Source organism: Delphinapterus leucas, chromosome 9, assembly GCF_059928025.1.
Source record: "Delphinapterus leucas isolate spDelLeu-1000000601 "Yukka" chromosome 9, BTC_Dleu_Yukka2, whole genome shotgun sequence".
Taxonomy (NCBI): Eukaryota; Metazoa; Chordata; class Mammalia; order Artiodactyla; family Monodontidae; genus Delphinapterus; species Delphinapterus leucas.
In genome coordinates, this window is record NC_143137.1 from 59,589,789 (window position 1) to 59,611,813 (window position 22,025).

At 37.5% G+C, this 22,025-nt stretch overlaps 1 long non-coding RNA gene across 1 annotated transcript in view; it reads right to left on the reverse strand.

Annotated features, from left to right (window-relative positions):
• LOC111181326 (uncharacterized) overlaps positions 1-22,025 on the reverse strand; it is a 263,813-nt gene that overhangs the window by 129,047 nt on the left and 112,741 nt on the right. The window lies entirely within an intron of this gene.

The window sequence follows — 22,025 nt, forward strand, 5'->3', positions numbered from 1 at the left end:
ACAACAGTGAGAGAGCCGCGTACCGCAAAAAAAAAAAGATGCTGAGTGAATGACACTGAGATGCTTACACCCTTCTTCTTGGGTCCCATCTTTATCAAGAATCCATCCTGCACGTTCCCACTAGATTTCTTTTGCTTAAAAGTCTGTAATGATGTACAGTGGCTTAGCTTTGTGTTATTTGCCTAAGGACAGCTTCATTCAAATCTTTGACCAAAATAATGAATAAGAAGACATCACAGAGCTCTGTGATGTTTCACTACAGATGTTCTAATTTCCACCTAAACATGTGGATCCAGCCTCTGTGGGGTTTTTTTTTGTTTGTTTATAAGAATCTCAATCAAAATTAATTCAATGTGAATTTATGGATATTCAGAAACTTGAATAAAAGAGGAAAACATTGTTCCAACCTTCAAAGAACTTCCAATCAGATGAAGGTATGTGTGTGTGTATCAGATGCAGGCGGGGGTAAGGGATAGGGGGAGTTGGGGAGGTGAGGGGCAGGGGAAGTGTTTAGATGAATATATAAATAGCCACAGTTTACCAAAGAAGTGCAAAGTGCCTCAGGGTTCAAGAGAGGAGAAAGGTTACGTTTGATTGAGGAAGTTCAGAGCAGCTTTCTGAAGCAACATATGCCTGCTTCCCACATCACTTCTGATCATCACTCCCATGACTTTCCTCCACAATGTTTTTTTTTTGGAGGTTCTGACCAACAGCTTATTTCAGCCTTTCCCTTTCCTGACCACAGCACCCACCTGGCCATTCTTCCACCTTCAGCACTTAGCAGATCTTCTCTCTCTTTTACCAGCTATCCTCCTCAAAACCTCTAACAATCATGTTGCTAACGTTGTAGTATGCTACTATCCACTCCAAACTCATTTACCCACTTAAAGAGTCATACCTTTGCCTTCATCACCACTTGAAATTGTTCCACTCCAATAATGCAGACTTTGACATTTCTGTTGTATGATGCCCCTCACCCCTCTTTCATTTCTCTTATCATTTTACATTTAACAAAATTTTTTCTTGTCCACACTGTCATCTTCATTCTGTCCCTTTATCCTTCACCATCTTCTACAACCTCCACCCCAATTTTGTCCTTAGTTATTTTCTTCCTTAGCCTGGAGTTTCTGGTTAGCCTATTAAACAATGCATGTTCTTGCCAGGTAGAATCCCTTGACCTGCTGCCATTATATCTCTGTCAACCTTCAACTGCCTTGCTTCAGTGAGGGCTTCATATCTACACTTCCAATCCTTTTATTCATCTCTTGAAGACTTGGTGAAACATTTCCTATATCTATGTTTCAGATCTTTACTCCTCTCCTCAAAATTCCCAATATCACCTTTAAGAAAGAATCTTTCCTCTCAACTCATTGAAGAGATGGAGACCAAAGCTGTTCCATAGAATCTCCTATGCTGATATAAACATTCTATATTTGCACTATCCAATATGGTAGCCACTGAGCACGTACAGCTATTGAACACTGAAAATGTGGCTAGTGAGACTGAGGTACTGAATTTTAAATTTTATTTAATTTTAATTAAAATTTAAATAGCAACACGTAGCTAGTGGCTACACTATTGGACACCATATAGGCCAGCATTGTCCAACAGAAATATAATAGTTTCATAAATAACTTCAAATTGTCTAGTAACTACATTAAAAAAGTAAAAAAAAGTAGAAATTAATTTTATATAACTAATAATATTGTTTTCATACAATTAATGTATTTTATTCAACCAAATACTTGAAAATCATCATTTTAATATGTAATCAATATAAAATTATTAATGAGATATTTTAATATTGAAACCAAGCTTTCTATATCTGATATATATTTTATGCACATCTAGCACATCTCAATTCAGATACTAAATTTTCATGGAAAATATTTGATCTGTGTTAGATTTCATAAAATTTACAGTTGAAAACATAGATTCACATACCAGGTTGTTCCAAACATACTTAAAAGTTTTCTATTAACTTAATCAAGTATCAACTTTTTGTTTTCAATTTCAATGAATTAAAATGAGATAAAATTAAAAATTTATTTCCTCAGTCACATTGGCTACATTTCAAGTGCTCAGTTGCCAAATGTGGCTAGTGGCTGCCATATAGGATAGTGCAGAAAGGATGGTTTGATGTTCTCTCCAGCCTTAAGTCTCTCAATATCTTGGGTCTTGCTCTTCCTTCACTAGGTTGTCGAAGGAGGTAGCATCTTGCTTAACCACCCTCATCCCCACTGCTTCTCTACACCTTCCCTACCAACGTCAGGATTTTATTTAAATTTACTAATCCCCATGGCCCCCTTCTTATTCCCATCAATGATTCCTCCTTGCCATGATTCCTTCTCCTTTTGGTACCAGCGGCTCTACAGGCCAACAGCATCAGCATCACCTGAAAACTTGTTAGAAGTGTAATTCTCCCCTTCACCCTACACTTACTGAATGAGAAACTCTATGGGTGGGGCCTGGCTATCTATGTTTTCACAGGCCCTCTAGGTCAGGGGTCCCCAATCCCTGGGCCGCACAGCAGGAGGTGAGTGGCAGGCAAGTGAGCAAAGCTTCATCTGCTGCTCCCCATCGCTCCCCATTGCTGGCATTACCGCCTGAACCATCCCTCCCCCCGCCCCCCATCCATGGAAAAGTTATCTTCGACGAAACAGGTCCCTGGTGCCAAAAAGGTTGGGGATCGCTGCTTTAGGTAATCCTGATCCATGCTACAGTTTGAGAACCACTGGTTTATAGAAAAGTGTACTTGAAAGACACACTAAAACTAATAAAAGTGTATAGAGTGGTGGCAGGAGATAAAGTGGATGGAAAGGATAGAAGTGAGTTTTCTTTTTAATATTGTTATGATTGTGGAATCATTTAAATGTTCAACTAAAATTTTCTTAAAAAGAGGAGAATATTTACAATACACTGATGGGCTCTTCCCCACCCCCATTTTGTTCCATTTGGTTTTGGGTGGGGCTTGGACTTTAGTAAATTTTAAAAGCTCTCCAGGTGATTCTATAAAATACACAATTCAATACTTTTTAGTATTCTTACAGACTTGAGCAAACATCACCTCAATCAATTTTATAACACTATCATCACCACAAAAAAAAAGCCCCATACCTACTAGCAGTCACTCCAACTGCCCACCAAACTCCCTCCAGACTTTTATTATTTTTTAGATTTCTTGGACTTAGATTAGTTCTTATTTTATAACAAGCAGTTTAAGAAATAATGCCATTAACCATGATATATTTACGTAAAATATATTTTTCAGACATTCACATTAATTTTGGCAATAATAAAATAAGTCTCTGGGTCATAGTTACTTCCCTAGGCCTAAAACTTTTTTTTAACTTTTCAGAATATGTAGAGTATGCGAAATTTTTGCAAACAATAGTCAAAGCTGCTTTTAACTTGGAGATGAACTGGATCCTCACTGTAGAGAGAAAAAGATCTCCTTATTCCCAGCTACTAGTAATAGGTCCAAATTTACACAGAAGTAAGTGAGGGAATGCTGAATGAAAGGCCTTCGCCCAAACCAAAAAAAAAAAAGGGGAAAAAATGGAGTCCAGAAACTTCCTTTGACTCAGACTATGCTGAGTATCCTAGAAAAGGGCAGAGGAAAGCCACTAGGACAAACAAAAGACTGGAATATTTAACTCAGCCTTGATGGGAACTTTCCAAACAGCGCCTTCCTTGATGTCCTAGGGCCAGAGGATGATAAGATGGTTTGTGGGCTCTGGCTGGTGCCACAGGGATGAGAGGTTGCACATGCGCTCCCACCCTCCCCACTCGTCTCTGAGGACGGCTTTGTTCTTCCCAGCCCTTGGGGCTTGTGTTCTGCGGGAGGCTAGGACAGTTTTTGTTATCGACTAGACATATCAATTTCAATGACAATCATCCTTCTAAAATGCACATGTGCGCGCGCACGCACCCCCCCCCCCACACACATACACACACGTTATTTCTCTTGATTTCCTCCCTAGCTCTGAAATGTAAGTTTTAAAGAAAAAGGAAAAAAGATAAGGGTAAGAGAAGAAAAAAAACTATATCGTCTGGGAAGTTCAGTGATGACCCTAGAACCATCTCTTAACCCATGCCAGGGAGTTTGCTTCCAAAACTATAAGTACATAAAGAAATATATTTCCTCAGAGCACGCACCAGGAAGGTTAACGCAGGCTGTGGCATAAAGAATCTTGAGAGGAAAGATATAATAGATATCTTGGGAGGGAAGGGAAATACCACATGCAATGAAATGAAATGAGAAAGGAGGGTGGTAGAGGGAAAAGGAAAAAAATCCCTAGCTAATAACATGTTCTTTCCTTCCTTCCTAACACAATGACACACATGACTTAATGAAGCCAGTGAGTTCTGAGACTGATGTAAAAGTTCCAAAAAAAATACTCCTCAGCAAAGGCCCCTGGGTAAATGGTGTCATTTCTAATTTCTCCAGTTCCTGTGATTTAGAGCAGACCCAGGATCTGAAATTCACACCAGCTCTTTGTGCACCAGGGTCCGGGGCAGCCAGGGCCCAGGCCTGGGGAGCAGCAACACAGACTTCCTATGTGATTTCACCACCGCAGCCCTGCTTTGTCTCACATTTAAAATAATTTGCCAGGTAAAAATAAACTTCTCAGAATCACAGAGTGAAAAATGTACTTAACAATTCAATCCCTGTAAGTTTGGGATTGACAGAGAAAGTGCAGCCGAGGCTAATTAAATCACCCAACATGTATTTGAATGGTGGTTTCACTGGTGAGTTTATTAATTCACATCGTTATCATTGTTATTATTACTGCAACTCTGTAAATTATGCTTTTCATGAGATAGTGAAATGTGCAAGTGAAACGTGCAGGCTCTTAGCTCTCAGACATACCCTGATTAGCTGTTGGTTTCTCTCCTGAGTACCATTCTTAGAAAGCAAACTTCATTTGTCATAAGTCCCATGTCCCCAGATGGCATGTTCTGAGTTATTTTTGTGTACTACTTTTTGGAAATAATTAAAATCTACCAGTACTTTTCACTTTCCCTCAGCTTTTTCCAGTAATTCTCACGATAGAAATAAGTATGGTTCATGACGCCAGCTCCTTGCAGGGTAGTTTCCCTACACTCAGCTGATTTGCAAAACTCAGACTTCAGGTTTAAATCCAGTGGAATTAGAACCGCTCTTTATTCCTTAGGGACAATTTATGGTACACATATAGGAGTTTTTGCAGTCCATGTCTTTAAAGATTAATTGCCAATTGTATATATGCTCATTTGCCCCCAAATTTGGGGCAAATTTGAGAAGACAACTGAAATGAGCAAAATTTAACTATAAAATATATTAGGCAAGCATGCCAAGTCTTTTTGATTCAAGAAGCATCTCCCCTTGTGAAAGATGATTCCTAACTCTGGGATAAAACAATCTTGACTCCTAGGCCATGCTCCTCAAAGTGTGGTCTCTGGACCAACAGCACAGGCATCACCTGGAGCTTGTTAGAAATGCAGAATCTCAAACCAGTCCCAGACCTAATGCAGTTATCAACACCCCCAGCTGATTCACATACACATTGAAGTTGAGGAGTGCTCCTAGAGTATGGAGGAGTAGAGAAATAAGTCTTCTCATCCCACCCCTCCCCACCAGCAGCATCCTGCCACTATGATTTCCTACAGCAACTCTTGAAATATACTACATTGACAAACTTAGAAATTATACTCTAATATATATTCCCATAATGAAGAAATTAATGCAATCTACCCAGTATCTATCTCAAAAAATAAACAACATAAATGAAACATCTATTGTCAAGATGGTCTAACCTGCAACTCATGCTGGTTTGGAGGAAAAAATGAAGTGTGTTGTATGATCATTAGATAACTGACCTCATACCCTATGATTCAATCACCATTAACTCCATGCCCTAGAGAGTGCTAATGTTACATGATGAAAAAGTCATCAGGATAGATGCCTGCAAGACACCACTTCCCCCAAAAAAACATTTAAAAAAAAAAGTATAAAAGATTGCATTAAATAAACATTAAAAAGTTTATTCGAATATTTAACATATTAATTTGCAAAGTGAAAAGGTTAATTTCAAACCTACTTTCTTCCCTACCATTAAGGCTTCCTTGAATTTCATACCATGACAAAAGTAGCTTATTCCAGGATCCACTTCTACTGATAACACCATTGTATATTTGTATATTGTATATTTGTATAACTGTGGATCACAGTTACAAAGAACTTTTGCGTATAACAGTAATATTTCTCTTTTAATTTGCATCTCAAATTAAGAAAAATCGATTTTCTCTCCCTCACTCATAAAAATATTCTTGGCAAATAATTAGGTATTTCAATAATCATAAGTATGATAAAATGCTTTGCATTGGAAAGAACTCACTGTAGTTCCTGGCAAAAAAAAAAAAAAATTCTAGTTCTTGGAGGAAGGTTCTCACTTAGAATTATTTCCAGCAGAGAAAAGTAGCATTTCTAAAAAGGACCATCACTTTACAGAAATAGTTTTCTGGGTGTTTTATACTAACTTCAACCATCTTCAGGGAGATACAAATAAAATGTTTTTCACGTATAGTAACTGTGATCCTCTTCTAAAAACAAATACACACTTTGAGTTTAAAAAATCCCTTGGTGATATGAACAGGAAGAGCTTTCACCGTGGTCCTAATGCATTCTGAATTATTGCGGAAGAGCTCTGGGAATCCCTAGCTCCTAGCATAAAAATAGTTGTTCTGCTCCTCCCTGAAACACTTTGCAGAAGACAGTACTTTACTAAAGCAAAAATTCTCTACTGAGACTCATGGATATCTGTGGACAGTATGTTTTGGTTTGTTTTAGAATTGTTTCTAAGATGGTTGCTCTTCATGGCTCCAGTTGATGTTACAGATGCAGCATGGCAACGGGGAAGATGAAGTTCAGGGTGGGGTTATTCTCTGGGCTCACAGCTGAGGAAGAACAAAACTGTGAGGAAAGGCTCTGCAAGACCAAGTTTGTCGGGAGGCAGAAGGGAGGAAATTAGCAACAACTTAAGGGAATATGGGGAAAGAGTTGCTGCTCTGGTTGGGGTTAGGGTAGGCTATAAAACAGTGCCCAGGAAGTATCAGAGCTCGTCCACATCTACCACAGGTGAAGGCATCATGGAGGTCTCAACTAGGGAACTTGGGAACTAAATCTAGGTCAAGGACTGCTGAATGGAATCAGAATGAGAGTCACCATCCCAGGGGCGGGTTCTAAGAAGTTTGTCCAAGGAAACATGGTAGGGAGATAAGAGATTTCCCTAGTTGGGGATGGGTTGAAATAAAAAGGATGACAAGCCCCAGAAGGTTGCTCAGGAGTTATAAGACATCAGGGTCTTAACTGAAGGACAAACAATCCCATTCTCAGTGACCCCTTTTCTCCAGTGGCCAAAAGCCAGAAAACAATTCAGTGTAGTCCTCTTAAGCAGGCACCACCCTTTTGAATTCCACCAGAACTCCTAATGGACCTGGAGAAATATTGGCCCATTATAGATCCTGCAGAACACCTAAGAGTAGATTTGAAAAAGCTAAAATGGACTGGGGGTGGGCAGGAGCAGATGCAAAGAGGTGAGGCTATGTAAACTTAAAAGAACAATCCATGTGGGGTAGAGGAGGGTAAAAAGATTCCTAGTCCTGCTAAGCTGAGCTGGGTCTTAAGGAATGTGATAATCATGGGAAGAAGGAAAAAGGAACATTTATTTAGCACACAGATTGTTCTTAGGCATCATGATAGATGCCCACAATAAGCAAAACTGTTGCAATATTCCTGATCTGTACCATAGAACTTAGCTGTGAGGGTAGAGAGAAAGACTATCTTCTAGGGATTTTAGTATCTTAGAGCTAAAAGACATGTTGGAGATATTATTGTGGATAAAATGGTCATAAGGGATAAAAAGATGACCAAGTAATACAACATGAAAGCATCTTGAAAATTATAAATATGGGATACATATATGAAAATTTATCCTGTGATAGGAAAAATAGAAGTGAAGATTTTTTTGTGTGAGATCCAGTCTAATGGCTTTACATTCAAAATACATAATAATTGTTCATATGTCGATCAATACTTGAAAGAAAACTTCCTGAGAGTTGAAATAAGAATACATGACAAGGATCAGAACTCGTAGATACTCGGTGTTAAAGAAATTTTAACATTTACCCTATTATTACTGTTAGTTAATATGGCAAGAATCTAGACATTTCAGCATTTCTATGTGCATTTCCAGAAAATATTATGAATGGCAATCCTATACTTTTTATGTCTGTAAGAATCAAGGTACTATTTAATTCCCAATATTTTTATTACTTTGGATTTTTATCTCTATTAAGTGTTTTTACAGGTCTAATTGAAATGCCATCCTCTCCTCTGTGAAGACTTGGTTACTTCTGGGAAGTTAGCCTCCCCTTTCTCAGGGTCCCATGGCCTCTGCTCAGCCCTCTCTTCGAGCACTGTAAGTTATTTGCCCACTACGTGCATCACCCATTAGGTTTTGAGCAGCTTGATACAGGGACTATGTTAATATATCCTTATAGCCTGGCAGTATGTGGCACACACTATGTAGTCGATAAATATTTGTTAAATAAGTGAATAAAAAAGCAAGTTGAGAGTATGACATGTGTATGCTAATTGAAACCAACTGCATAGACTCAAGGCCTGAATCAATTGGAAAGTTTCGAATATTATGAAGATTGGGAAAGATATTTTCATGGGTAACTCCCTCCTCATGAAAGTGTTTGTTAAGTGTCATCATCTTGCTCTCTTGACCATCCCCACTAAAATTGAACTCCACACCCCAGCCCTGCACTCCCATTCCTCTCTTACCCTGTTCTATTTTTCCAACAGTATTTATTAGGTTTGCTCATTGTTTTTCTTCCTCAGTGGAATATAAAGCTGAGAGCAAGAGGGTTTTTTTTTTCTGTTTTGTTCACTTCTACATCCTGAATGCCTATAACTGGAGCAGAAGCATAAGTAGATGCTCAATGCATATTTGTTGAATAAATGTATTAATGAATAAAAACCTGGTCAAAAGCATTTGGTTTTTGTTTTGTTGACTGGGAAAGTAGACTCAAAGATTTAGATAACTTTACAGTCTTGCACATTATGGGTTACAAAGAGATGGATAGGATTATCTTATGACCTTCAAGGTGGGCATCAAGTGTCAGAATATATGATGCATCCCTCATGAGGCATTACAAGTCTAGTGCACTGTATTTTGATAAAGATGTTTCATAGGACACAGCCAGTTCTAATACAGCTTTAAACAAACAATAATAGTTACTTCTGATGAACAATTTTTAGGCTGACACCCTCGGGTGCCATATTTTCTCTTGTAAGGGTGTTTTTGCACCAACCATTTTAGTCAAAGGCCTTTACATAAGTACAATATAAATCATTATTTAGTATTTGCTGTTTTACAGCCATCATTGAGACTAAATCCATCAAGACGAAGAGAAAGAATGTGCATTTATACCGCTTAAACTTTTGTGAAATTTTGGTAAAGAAGTCCACTTTGTCAAAAATAATTTCTGGGCTTCCCTGGTGGCGCAGTGGTTGAGAGTCCGCCTGCCGATGCAGGGGACGTGGGTTCGTGCCCTGGTCCGGGAAGATCCCACATGCCGTGGAGCGGCTGGGCCCGTGAGCCATGGCCGCTGAGCCTGCATGTCCAAAGCCTGTGCTCCGCAACGGGAGAGGCCACAACAGTGAGAGGCCCCCGTACCGCAAAAAAAAAATAATAATAATAATTTCCATGTCTCTCATCATCACTATATATATGAGTTCCCTACCACAGAGCATGGTGCTAGCCACTAAGAATGTCGAAAGAGATCAATCGTGGTCTCTGCTCCACCCTGTTGGGGAGATAGGAACTACCCATAAACAGCACTGAGGAGTCAGGCTGAGGGTCATAGGAGTAGTGCAGATAAAAGAGCCAGGGGAAGAAGTGAGAATGAGAGTTTGTGGAGGCTATGTTGGAGGAGTTAAAATTTGATATAAATTTTGAAAAAATTTTACAAAATGAAGATGAAAGAGTTTTTCTTCTAAGCCAGCTGCATCTTCTAACTGGTCTTCTGGTTTACGGGGGGTAGAATCTTCAGTCTCAATGCTTCTTGATTTTTTTCCCTACAAAATAGCTGTGAGTACACTCCGCCTCCAATGTGCTGACTCCCTGAATTGTTTTACATGATACAAATTTCTAATTTAGGAAAGTTGGAATTTCTTCTCATGTTAACTAAGTATGCTGATCATATCATTTTAATCAAAAATAGAATTTTAAGGCAAAACTAATTTGTTTTCAGTGGCTTCCATGTGACCATCCAAACGTGAAAGGATTTTATTCTCCCAAATACAGACTAAAGCATATTTTAAAGGATAAGTCACTAGTATTTAAGAAATCTTTTCTAGGATGAGCCCCAAATTTTGTTTTTACTCGCTTTTTCAAATAAACTCTTTTTTTTTTTTTTTGCATAGTAAAGGTGGTATGAGTAAAATATAAAAATACAGAAATGCTTTAAAAGTCTTTGATCCCACTTCATACTCACTGCTAATATTTTGGTAAGAGTAACCAGCATTCAGTTATTGAATGTATGCTTGGACCCCAAATAACACACGTCTGTCTCCATGGGCGCATTACAAAGTAAGCATTAATTGTTTACTTTGAGAATTTAAGTGCTGCTCCCCAGCTTTTCTTTCTTAATCCCTCAGATGAAATATTTCTTAACCTTCTTTATAGAGGAGCATTTAAAAATGGTGCATGTTCATTGCTGCCAGCATTCCCGACTGGTGAATAGATAAATGGATCATCCTGTTGTCCTTGCACCTGCTTGAGACGGTCCTCTCTAACGTGCTTTGCCAGAGTGTAGTGGATGCATCTGCTTTACAAGTTAACCGGCAGAATTTGTTTATAAACCCACTGAAGAGCTAAATGAAGCAAACTACATTATCGTGGTTGCTAATTACATTTCATTTCAGCGAAAAGCTTATTAAAGAGACAGCCTGAAAACCTGACTCTTTAATTTTGTTTACATCCACTTCTACTTTTACTTCAGACCCTGGAAGATGGGTTTTGGTGGGGTTTTTTTCCCCATAAAACTGAGGAGAACTAAAGCAGTTAACTGAAGCAGGCTGTGGTTATTGATTAATATCTTCTCAACCATGTTTGTTAATAAGAAAAGGCCTTTACGACTGGTAGAGATTGGTATTACTATTTGTATTAATGGACTCCTCAGACATCCAGAATGTATGGATGTCTTTCACTTTCCTTTAACTCACCATTTCCTGAGCAAAGGTTATGTTTCTTATAGACGCAGCAACATGGCCGTAAGAGCAAAACACACTGATACCCCCAAATCACAGATATCTGAACAAGCCACATTCTTAACACTGTCATGTCAGCTGAGATGTGCTCTCCTCCTTTTTCATCAAAATGAAGTTATGCCCAACATTTCATTAACTGATAGCTTGTTGAGTATTCAGGAATGGCAGGACCTGTGCTGGCCTCAGCTCCATTGCTAGTTGATCCTTCCCATATTTCCCCGAAAAAGCAGTTTCTCCCTCCACCATCTCCATCAATCTACAAAAGTGAAAGATTATCATTTCCCACTACCTTCTAGAAAAGTCACCTACAAAATCCCCGTACTTGTGACCCTGAATCTCTAAGCTATTTAGATTACTACAGGCATAACTCCTTTAACTGCGCTTCACTCTATTGTGCTTCACAGATAATTGTGGGGGTTTTTTGTTTTGTTAGTTTGTTTGTTTTTATAAATTAAAGGTTTGTGGCAACCCTGCATCGAGTGTCTGTTGGCACCACTTTTTCCAACAGCATTTGCTCACTCTGTGTCTCTATGTCACATTTTGGTAATTCTCACGATATTTCAAACGTTTTCATTATTTTTATATTTGTTATGGTGATCTGTGATCAATGATCTTTGATGTTGCCATTGCAAAAAGATTATGACTTGCTAAAGGCTCAGAACGGTTAGCATTTTTTAGCAATAAAGTATTTTTAAATTAAGGTATAGACATGATGCGATTGCACACTTAATGGACTATAGTATGATATAAATATAACTTTCATAAGTACTGGGAAACCAAAAAATGCATGACTTGCTTTATTGTATTCACTTTATTGCAGTGGTCTGAAACCAAATCTGCAATTGTCTCAGAGGTATACCTGTACAGTCATTTACAGTTTTCTCTCTGATAAAATTAGAATCCCCCATATTTGTGTATTATGGTTTCTTCCTCCTTAGCTTCTCCATTCTACGATGCCTATAGCAGCTACCTCAGAAGATTATCATATCCATACAATGGTGACAGACATATCAGGCACTGAATTTTGGGGACATGAGTGACAAAGGCCTTCTTATTTTCTTCATATATCTCCCTAGACAGCAATTTAAAAAGTCTGTGGGGTTCACTTCAAGAGGCCCATGGGGTCAAAGCTATTTTCATAAAAATACTAAGGCATCTTCTGCCTTTTTTACATTGCTGACCTTTGAACTGATGGTACAAAAGCAATGGTGGGCATAAGTGCCAGTGCCTTAGTCCAAATAGAAGCAGTGGCACCAAATTGCTAGTAGTTGTATTTTTCTTTACCATGCACTTGCAGGAAAAAAAAGCCAGTGTCACTTAAGAATGTCTTTGATGAAGTAGTAAAAATCATTTTATTAGATCTCAACCTTTGAATATGCTCCTTTTCTTTCTTTATTTATGGCTGCATTGGGTCTTTGTTGCTGCGCTCAGGCTTTCTCTAGTTGCGGCGAGCAGGGGATACTCTTTGTTGTGATGCGCAGGCTTCTCATTGCGGTGGTTTCTCTTGTTGTGGAGCACGGGCTCTACGTGCACGGGCTTCAGTAGTTGTGGCACGCGGGCTCAGTAGTTGTAGCTTGCTGCCTCTAGAGCACAGGCTCAGTAGTTGTGGTTCATGGGCTTAGTTGTTCCTCAGTGCGTGGGATCTTCCCGGACCAGGGCTTGAACCCGTGTCCCCTGCATTGGCAGGCAGATTCTTAACCACTGTGCCACCAGGGAAGTCCTGAATATGCTTCTTTTCAGTGTGACAAAATGGTAAGTATATATAAAGCTCTTTTTGCTGCATAGTGAAGTACAACATGCATCTGTGAAGATATTTGAGTTGAGAGCTAAGCTAGCTGTTTGTTTGTTTTTTTTCATAGAATGCCACTTTTGCTTGAAAGAATGACTGCCAAACCATGCTTATTCAGACTTGGGTATCTGGCAGACATTTTGTCAAAAATGAACAAAGTGAGCTTGTCACTTCAAGGAAAACTACTGACAGTGTTTGTTGCTGACAATAAAATTTGAGCTATAGAGCAAAAATTAGAATTTTGGAAATTCGTATCTGCCACTGTGAGCTCGACAGCTTCCCAATATTTAAAGGCTTTTTGGATAAGACTGGCATGATATTAATGAATGTGGTTTGTTGATACAGTATTATAAAATGTATCAACATTTAGAAACTCTGTATAACTCAGTAAAGCAACATTTTCCAAATGACCAATACATGATGTTACAAAATAAGACATGAGTAAAAGATCCATTCGAAGTACAAATATCTAAGTCCATCTGAATTAATATGTTGTTTAAGGCTAAAGTTTCCTTATTGATTTTCTGTCTGATGATCTATCCATTGATGCAAGTTTGGTATTAGAGTCCCCTACTATTATTGTATTGCTGTTCATTTCTCCCTTTAGTCTGTTAATATTTGCCTTATATATTTAGGTGCTCCTATGTTGAGTGCACGAATATTTACAAATGTTAAATCTTCTTGTTGGATTAACGCCTTTATCAGTATGTAATGCCCTTCTTTGTCTCTTATTACAGTCTTTGTTTTAAAGTCTATTTTGTCTGAAAAAAGTATAGCCACTCCAGCTTTCTTTCAGTTTCTATCTGCATGGAATATCTTTTTCATCTCTTTATTTCAGTCTGTGAGTGTCCTTACATCTAAAGTGAGTCCCTTGTAGGCAACACATAGATTTTTTTTTTAATCCATTCATATGTCGATTGATTGTAGAATTTAGTCCACTTACATTTAAAGTAATTGTTGATAGGTATGTGCTATTGCCATTTTGTTGTTTTCTGGCTATTTTTGTAGTTCCTCTCCATTTCTTTTTTCTTCTCTTGCTCTCTTTCTTTGTGATTTGATGACTTTCTTTAGTGGTATGCTTATATTCTTTTCTCTTTATCTTTTGTGACTTTAATATAGGTTTTTGCTTTGTGGTTATCATGAGGTTTACATATAATGATTATTATCTATAACAGTCTAAGTCAATAACAACTTAAGTTTGATCCCATTGTTAAGCTCAATATTATTATTCTCTCTCTTCTTTTATGTTTCTGATGTCACATTTTACATTTTTTAATCTTGTGTATCCCTTAACTAATTATTTTAATCATAATTATTTTTTACTAATTTTGTCTTTTAACTGTCATACTACCTTTATAAATGATTAATCCACTACCTTTACTATATATTTACCTTTCCAGTAAGATTTATTCTTCTTATGTGTTCCTTTAACTAACTAGTGCCCCTTCTTTTCAGCTTAAAGAAGTCCCTTTAACATTTCTTGTAAAGCTAATTTAGTGGTGATGAACTCTAGCTTTTGCCTGTCTGGAAACATTTTTATCTCCCCTTTATTTCTGAATGATAACTTTGCCAAGGAGTATATTCTTGGTTGGCATTTTTTTTTTCTTTCAGCATTTTGAATATATTTTGCTACTTTCTTCTGGCCTGCAAAGTTTCTGCTGAAAATCTGCTGATAGCTCTATGTGGGTTCCTTTGTATATAAGAATTTGTTTTGCTGCTTTTAATATTCTCTCCTGGCCTTTAACTTTTGACATTTTAATTATAACATGTCTTAGTGTGGGTCTGTTTGGGTTCATCTTATTTGGAACTCTCTGGGATTCCTGGATCTTGGTGTCTGTTTCCTTCCTCAGGTTAGGGAAGTTTTTAGCCATTATTTCTTCAAATAAGATCTCTGCCTCTCTCTCTCTCTCGCGCTCTCTCTCTCTCTCTCTCTCTCTCTCTCTCTCTCTCTCTCCCCTCTAGAGCCCTCTGATGTGAATGTTAGTTCATTTGATGTTGTCCCATAACTATCTTAACCTATCTTCACTTTTCTTCATTACTTTATCTTTGTGCTCTTCTGATTAGGTGAGTTCCACTGGCTTGTATTCGAGTTGACTGGTCCTTTCTTCTGTTTCATCTAGTCTGCTGTTGAACCCTTCTACAGTAGTGTATTTTTCAGTTCAGTTATTGTATTCTTTAGTTCTGTGACTTCTGTGTTGTACTTTCTTATATTTTCCATCACTCTGTTAAAGTTCTCATTGTGTTTAACCATTCTTCTCCCCAGTTTGGTGAACGTCTTAATGACCATTACTTTTAACTTTTATCAATTACTTAACTCTATTTCATTAAGGATTTCTTTCTGAGACTGTGTGTTGTTCTTTCATTAGGAACATATTCCTCTGTTTCTTGCTTGACTCTCTGAGTTGTTTTCTATACAGTAGATGAAACAACAACCTCTCCTAGTCTTGAAGGAATGGCTTCATGTAGGAGATAAAACTTGTCTTCCAACCCTGCCTTAGCTCTTGGTTTCTCTCAAACCTTTGTACTTGTCCAAGCAGGCTATTATATTTTAAATAGCTCCCAATAGTTGAGGATGTGCCAAGACCTGTTACTGTCCCAAAGAGGAGGATCTCAGCACCTAGATTCAGGCTGACTAGAAGCTAAACCTTTACGCATCAGCTTTTAAAAGTATGCAAATATATACAGTTCTGTGGCACCACAAGCATAAGCCCCACTGGCTACCAGCACCAGATAATATGCAAGTATCTCCTGGGTTGCAGTCAGAGATCATGGCTCCAGAAAAGTGTATAAGCTATTTTCTGGGTGATACCAGTGAGCTGGAGCAAGACAGAGGGAGAGTGCCCAGATGACATACATAGTCTATATTCCTTGAGAGCAGCTCTGGAAGACCTACCCCTCAGGCCAAGGCTCCAGGACAAGCAAAGAGGCCTCCTTCACAGAAAGACTGGCGAATGTGCCCCAGTCTACTATTTGTGTAGTGCCCTAGGGTGGTAGTCTGCAAATAACCATCTTTCATATTGCCACAGTCCTGTGGAACCCAAGAATGCAAGCCCTCCCCAACCCCCAGCCACCAGAGACAGGTGATCAAGGGACATTCCCTGAGCAGCAGCCACAAAAACCGGGATACTGGATATAAAAACCAAGGCCCCAGACACATGTAAATCTCCTCTGCAGGAGACACTGGTGCTCTGGCGTGTGGCAGAGGGTGAGTGCAAATATAATGCACACCTTCCAAGATCTCTGGAAATGATTAGTAAACCCCAAGATGTGTATTTAATTAGAAGCCTGTCCCTCAGGCCACAGTCATGATAATTAGCTAATACGCCTCCTTCATAGAAAAACCAAGCTCCTGGGTCTGTTGTCTCTTGTGATGCAGTGGGGGTGGTAGCCGTTTACTAACTCTTTCTCCTTTGGTTATAGTCCTGTGGGATCCATGAACATAAGCCCCACTGGCCAGCAGAGCCAGGCAAGGTAGAGGTGTCTCCTGGCAGCAGTCACAAAATTTGGAGCACCAGCCAGGGGTAAGAGCTCTTTTCTGGGTGATACCAATTATTACAGTTCCATGGGACCAGGAATGCAAGATCCCCTGGCCTCCAGAGCCAGGATATCAAGAGGCATCCCTTAGGTGGCAGCCACAAAAATCAGATGTGTAACAGTAGATACTGGAGCATGGCAAAGGGAGAGTGCAAAGATGGTGCTCATCAGATATTTACAAAACATTCCATCCAAAAGCAACACAGTACACAGTCTCCTCAAGTGCACATGGAACATTTTCCAAAATACATCATATGTTAGGTCACAAAACAAGTCTTAATAAATTTAAGAGGAGTGAAATTATATACAATCAACTTTTATAACCACAGTGGTATGACACTAGAAATTAATTACACAAAGAAAACTGGAAAATTCACAAATTATGTGGAGATTAAACAACATACTACTGAACAACAAATAGATCAAAGAAGAAATCTAAAGAGAAATAAAAAAGTACCTTGAGACAGATGAAAATGGAAATATGACATAACAAAATTTATGGGATACAGCAATAGTAGCTCTAAGAGGGAAGTTCATAGTGCTAAATGCCTATCTCAAGAAACAAGAAAAGTCTCAAACAACCTAACTTTATACCTCAAAGAACTAAAAAAGGAACAAACAAAACCCAAATTTAGTAGAAGGAAGGAAATAACAAATATTAGAGCAGAAATAAACAAAATTGAGACTGAGGAGAAAATAGAAAAGATCAATGTAAGAAAACAACTCCATTTACAGTTGCATCAAAAAGAACAAAATACCTAGGAATGTATTTAAACAAGAGGTGAAAGACCTATACATTGAAAACTGCAAGACATTAACAAAAGAAATTAAAGAAGACAGATAAATGGAAATATATTCCATGTTTATGAATTCAGAGAATTAATGCTGTTAAAAATGTCCATACTACCCAAAGCAATATACAGATTTAATGCAATCTCTATCAAAATTCCAATGGCATTTTTCACATAAATAAAACAAAAATCCTAAAATCTGTATGAAACCATAAAAGACCCCATATAACCAAAGCAATCTTGAGAAAGAAGAACAAAGATGGAGGTATCACATTTCCTGATTTCAAACTATATTACAAAGCTATAGTAATTAAAACAGTGATATTAGCATTAAAAAAGACACATAAACCAGTGAAACTGAATGGAGAGCCCAGAAATAAACCCACACATATATGGTCAGTTAATTTATGACAAAGGAGTCAAAAATATACAATGGGGGAAAGGACAGTCTCTTCAATAAATGATGTCAGGAAAATTGGACACCCACATGCTAAAGAATGAAACTGAAATTATACACAGAAATTAACTCAATATGGATTAAAGGCTTGAATGTAAGACATGAATCCATAAAACTCCTAGTAGAAAATATAGGCAGTAAGCTCCTTGACATAGGTCTTGACAATGACTTTTTGAATCTGACACCAAAAGCAAAAATAAACAAGTGGGACTGCATCAAACTAAAAAGTTTCTGCACAGTGAAGGAAATCATCACCAGAATGAAAAGGCAACCTACTGAATGGGAGAAAATATTTACAAATCATATATCTGATAAGGGGCTAATATCCAAATATATAAATAATTTATACAATAGCAAAAAAACACACAAAACACCCAAACAATCTGATTAAAAAGGGCAGAAGATCTAAATAGGCTCCTCAAAAAATTAAAAATAGAACTACCTTATAATCCAGCAATTCCACTTCCTGGTATTTATCCAAAGACAACTAATTCAAAAACTATATTTACAATAGCCAAGGTATGGAAACAAGCTAAATGTCCATCACCAGATAAATGGTTAAAGAAAATGAGGTATATTTATATTTATACACATATATACCATGTATTTATATATATATACATATGTGTGTGTGTATATATACACACACACACACACACACACACACACACACAATGGAATACTACTCAGTCATAAAAAAAGAATGAAATGTTGCCATTGGCAACAATATGGATGGACTTGGAAGGTATTATGCTTAATGAAATAAGTCAGACAGAGAAAGACAAATACTGTATGATATCACTTATACATGGAATCTAAAAGTTACAACTAACTAGTGAATATAACAGAAAAGAAACAAACTAACATATATAGAGAGCAAACTAGTGCTTACCACTGGGGAGAGGGAAGGAGGGAGGGGCAAGATAAGGGTAGGAGATTAAGAAGTACAAAGTACTATGTATAAAATAAATAAGCTACAAAGATATATTGTACAGCACAGAGAATATAGCCAATATTTTATAACTATAAATGGAGTATAATCTTTAAAAATTGTGAATCACTATGTTATACACCTGAAACATATAATATTATACATCAACTATACCTCAATTTAAAAAAATGATATATACAACAATGTGCAGCATTCTTTACAATAGCCAAGATATGGAAACAACCTAAGTGCTGTTTATGGATACAGAAATTGTGATATATATATATATATATATAAATATAGATATAGATACACATATATATATACATATATACACATATACACACACACATATATATACAATGTAATATTATTCAGCCATAAAAAAGAATGAAATTTTGCCATTTGCAACAACATGGATGGACCTCGAGGACATTATGCTAAGTGAAATAAGTCAGACAGAGAAAGTCCGATCTCATATATGTGAAATCTAAATATGTGTGTGTGTGTGGGGGGGGTATAACCAACCTGACAGATACAGAGAACAGATTAGATTGGTAGTTGCCAAAGGTGGGGAGTGGGGGGTGGGAGAAATGTGTGAATTTTTTTTCAGTTTAGATAAATTGAATTAAAAAACCACATACACCTACAATGTCACCAGAAATGTACAAGTATACACATGTATTTGAGGTCATAGTTCAAACATATTAGGATGGGTACCTATAAGAAGAAAGGAATGGAAGTAGCAATAAGGAAGAAAAGAAGAGAAAAACTACCATGAAATCAAAAAAGAAAAGGCAAGGCATGGATTGATAACAATATGCTGGAAACTGAGTAGTAACATAAATTTAATTCTTTCTACCTGATGGCCGGAAAACAGAGGGAAAATGAAAACTACCCCCACATAAATTTCTGAAATTAATTTAATCCCAATTAGGAGTCTGATTTTCTTAAAATAAATCAAATTTTAAATTTAATCTTGAAGCATAAATAGGTAAGAATAAGCATAAAAATCTTCCATAAATAGTGAAAAAAATTTATACTGCCAATCATTAAACCAAAAAAGGAAAAGACCCATAAGTCTATAAGAATTAATAGAGGGCTTCCCCAGTGGCGCAGGGGTTGAGAGTCTGCCTGCCGATGCAGGGGACATGGGTTCGTGCCCCGGTCAGGGAAGATCCCACATGCTGAGCCTCGCTGAGCCTATGCTCTGCAATGGGAGAGGCCACAACAGTGAGGGGCCCACGTACTGCAAAAAAAAAAAAAAAAAAAAGAATTAAAAGAAGATAGTATGGGTTGCAAAATATCGATAGAGATATAGACAGGGAAACAAAGTTCAGAATTGGACCAGAGACTATACTAAATTTCAGGGTATGGAGAAGTTAGCCTTCCTTCTCTCAAAAACCATATCCTGGGCTTCCCTGGTAGCGCAGTGGTTGAGAGTCTGCCTGCCGATGCAGGGGACACGGGTTCGTGCCCTGGTCCGGGAAGATCCCACATGCCGCGGAGCGGCTAGGCCCGTGAGCCATGGCTGCTGCGCCTGCGCGTCCGGAGCCTGTGCTCCGCAACGGGAGAGGCCACAACAGTGAGAGGCCGCGTACCGCAAAAAACAAAACAAAACAAACAAACAAAAACATGTCCTTTACCTATTGTCTCAGAGCCATACTCTTCCATTTCATTCTCTGACTTGAAACATGTCCATGATACAATAAATCAAAAATCTGAGTTGCAGATCAACTCAAATGAATACTTTGTTTTATTTCTATGATCATTTTTAAAAATAAAAAATAACCTAGAAGGATTTCATCCCCACTCCCCCTCACAAAAAAACCAGAAAGAACTACATGCACAAGAATTGAGCAGAACTGTTGTTCTGAGGGAAAACTGTGAGCACCCCCACTCCAAAGTGAAAATCTAAATTTACGCTACTTATTCAACACTTTTCTGACAGCTATGACTATTCACAGAATAAGGAGAGTGTTTGTGTTTCCAGTTGATTCACTCGCTTTTCTCAAATAGAGTTGTCCTGGAACTCGGCTTATAAAAATTAAAACACTCCTCCCTCTAGAAGTTAAGTGCCTCACTCCTTACGTGTGGGCTGTGCAAAGTGAGTCCCTTCCAAAGAGTACAGTATGGGGAAGGGTAGGGAGAATGAGTTTACAGTAGAGGAACCTGGCAAATTATGAGAGAAACATCAATATATCCCAAATGAGAATCATTCTACAAAATTCCTCAAAACTATCAAGGTCATAAAAATATGAAAAGTCTGAGAAACTGCTTAGCCAAGTGGAGCCTATGAAAAACATTACAGCTAAATGTAATGTAGCATTCGCAGTGGGATCCTGGAATAGAAAAACGGACATTAGGTAAAAACTAAGGAAATTTTAATAAAATATGGTATTTAGGTAGTAATAGTGTATCAATACTGGTTCATTATTTGCAATAAATGTACCATACTAACAAATGATGCTATTAATAGAAGAAACTGGGTTTGTTTGTTTTTGGGTTTTTTTAAGTACAAAATAGACTAACTGGTTTTAACTTATTAGTATGGTATGAAGAGCAGGGAAAGTTCATTGATATAATTTCAGATTCCACATTGCAATTATCCTTTAAGAAACTGTTGCTTGTTGAGTTTTGGAGTAGTATCAAAGAATAATCACAATGACTGTAAAAGGCTATTAAAATATTCCTCCCTTTTCCAACTACATACATACCTATTGAAGCTGGATTTTCTTCATACACTTTAATCACAATATACAACAACAGATTGAATGCAGAAACAGATATGAGAAACTTAATACAAGTTGTCTTAGCCAGATATTCAAGATTACAAAAACAAAAACAATGTCAATCTTTTCATTAAGTTTTACTGCTTTTGAAAATATCATTACTTGGTATTAAAATATGTTACATTAACAAGTCATGGGACTCATCATATCCTCAAGGTGTCTATGGTATTATTAGGTATATAAAATGTATGCCCTGAATTATGGAAATATAATTAAAGACAGAATTACCAGCAAGTAAATGAGGAAGAGAAGAAACGATCTATAATTGATATTTTACATAGAAATGGAAGTCGCTATGAAGACTTGCAAATAATTTGTAAATAATGATGTGTTAAAAATCTCATAGAGTTTTCAGGGATTTACTAAAGAAGACCTTTCCACATGTGTAGTACATGCAGTTTTGGAAAT